The 2,705-nt window shown below is 49.8% G+C and overlaps 1 long non-coding RNA gene across 1 annotated transcript; it reads left to right on the top strand.

Moving 5' to 3' along the window:
* The first annotated feature begins 6 nt into the window (after positions 1 to 6).
* Positions 7 to 703, top strand: LOC119367391. Its single transcript, XR_005176283.1, has 2 exons — positions 7 to 207; positions 295 to 703. It is a non-coding gene; the product is annotated as an uncharacterized LOC119367391 (long non-coding RNA).
* Positions 704 to 2,705: the final 2,002 nt, after the last annotated feature.

Here is a 2,705-nt window from a genome sequence, read left to right as displayed (position 1 = left end):
GGCCTTGTAGCAGGAGGATCTGGTTGGTTCCAGCGCCGGTGAGCCTCAGAATAGGCGGGGCTCGCCCGCGCGTGTCGGAGGAAGGGGTAGCGTACCTGTGCTTCGCACGGCGGCGAGAAGAAAGGGGCGGCTCGGCTCGGCTTCGCTTCGGCCGGCGGGGGAGAAGAGAGGGGCGGCGCGGCTTTGGTTCGGCCGGCTTCGGGAGTGGTATGTCCAAGACCCGCGGGTTTGTGCTCGATTTGGCCCGGAGCAGGTTCGGGTGAAATTTTTGGGCGTTTTGTGTGCATTTTGTAGATGGATTGGAGTTCATCCTCATCATCTTCGTCCGATGATTCGAACATAGAAGAGATGATCCTCGACGATGATGTTGTTGCATCTCGTTGAAGAAGCTGAGGTGGGGCCGAAGAAAAAGTGGCGCGGATCCACCGTAGAAGTTGGGCAGACTATGCATTCCCCGCAACCAAGCTCTCAGCGACAAGATGCTCATGAAGGACTACTTCGTTGAGGTACCGACATGTCCGGCTCACCTCTTTCGTAGGCCATATCAAATGTGTAGGTCACTTTTTGACCGCAACATTGAGGCTTGCGAGCAAAATTGTCGTTTTTTCACTCGGTGTAGGAATGCTGCCAGTTTGATTGGCTTTTGTGCATATCAAAAAATATCGGCGGCGATAAGAGTAATTGCATATGGTGTTCCCACCAACTACGCGGATGAATATCTTCGCATTGGAGAAGATACCACCATCAAATGTGTTTGTATCTTTGCGAAGACAATGATCCCGGTTTTTGGCTCGGAGTACCTTCGAACTCGAAACGAAGAAGACACAAAGAAACTCATGGCAATGAATAAAGAAAGGGGATGGCCGGGCATGGTAGGTTGTATTGATTCAATGCATTGGAGGTGGAATAACTGCCCAGTGGCTTGGGCAGCGCAATACACCGACCACAAACGTAAATCCACCATTGTGCTTGAAGCCGTGGCTTCACATAATCTATGGATTTGACATTGCTTCTTTGGTTTGCCGAGGTCTCTCAATGATATCAATGTTTTCAGCTATCTCATCTATTTGCTCAGCTAGCTAGTGGCAAAGTTCTGGCTTGCAACTATACCATCAATGGCCATGACTATACCATGAGGTACTATCTTGCCGACGGTATTTATCCTTCATGGTCAACATTTGTAAAGACCATTAGTGATCCCAAAATCAAGAAGCACAAGTTTTTTTGCAGAAGCACAAGAAGCTTGCCGAAAGGATATTGAGAGGGTATTTGGTGTGTTGCAACCTCAGTTTGCCATTGTTCGAGGTCCTGCTCGCTTCTGGGATAAAAAAATCCCTCAGAAACATCATGACTACTTGTGTAATTTTAACAACATGATCGTCGAGGATGAGAGGGATTTGGAACTACAGTTTAATTATGAAAATGTTGAAAGTCGTGTGAAGCCTGCCAAGAATGCAGATGAGATCACTGCATTTCTTGAGACCTACCGAAAGATGGAGAACTATGATTCAGACAACCAACTCTAACATGATCTTATTGAGCATTGTGGCAACTGTTGGGGAACGTAGTAATTTCAAAAAAATTCCTACGCACACGCAAGATCATGGTGATGGCATAGCAACGAGAGGGGAGAGTGTTGTCCATGTACCCTCGCAGACCATAAGCGGAAGCGTTATGACAACGCGGTTGATGTAGTCGTACGTCTTCACGATTCGACCGATCCAAGCACCGAACGTACGGCACCTCCATGTTCAGCACACGTTCAGCTCGATGACGTTCCCCGGGCTCCAATCCAGCAAAGCGTCGGGGATGAGTTCCGTCAGCACGACGGCATGGTGACGATGATGATGTTCTACCAGCGCAGGGCTTCGCCTAAACTCCGTGACGATATGACCGAGGTGGAATATGGTGGAGGGGGGCACCGCACACGGCTAAGGAACGATCCGTAGATCAACTTGTGTGTCTATGGGGTTCCCCCCTCCTCCGTATATAAAGGGGGAGAGGAGGAGGGGGCCGGCCAAGAGGGGAGGCGTGCCCTGGGGGGGCAAACCTACTCCAAGTAGGTTTGGCCCCCCTTTCCTATTAGGAGTAGGAGAGGGAAGGAAGAGAGGGGAGGGAAGAAGGAAAGGGGGGGGGGCGCCCCCCTCCCAATTCGGATTGGGCTTCGGGGGGGGGGGGGCGCCCCCTCCTTTGCTCCTTCTCCCTCCCTTCCACTAAGGCCCAATAAGGCCCATATACTTACCGGGGGGTTCCGGTAACCTCCCGGAACTCCGGTATAGTCCCAATCTCATCCGGAACCTTTCCGGTGTCCCAATATATCCGTCCAATATATCAATCTTTATGTATCGACCATTTCGAGACTCCTCGTCATGTCCGTGATCACATCCGGTACTCCGAACAACCTTCGGTACATCAAAACTTATAAACTCATAATAAAACTGTCATCGTAACGTTAAGCGTACGGACCCTACGGGTTCGAGAACTATGTAGACATGACCTAGAACTATTCTCGGTCAATAACCAATAGCGGAACCTGGATGTTCATATTGGTTCCTACATATTCTACGAAGATCTTTATCGGTCAAACCGCATAACAACATACGTTGTTCCCTTTGTCATCGGTATGTTACTTGCCCGAGATTCGATCGTCCGTATCCAATACCTAGTTCAATCTCGTTACCGGTAAGTCTCTTTACTCGTTCCGT

The sequence above is a fragment of the Triticum dicoccoides genome, chromosome 2B (genome assembly GCF_002162155.2).
Source record: "Triticum dicoccoides isolate Atlit2015 ecotype Zavitan chromosome 2B, WEW_v2.0, whole genome shotgun sequence".
Lineage (NCBI taxonomy): Eukaryota > Viridiplantae > Streptophyta > Magnoliopsida > Poales > Poaceae > Triticum > Triticum dicoccoides.
The sequence above is the reverse complement of the archived record's forward strand: the minus strand, read 5'-3'. Positions and strand labels throughout refer to the sequence as shown.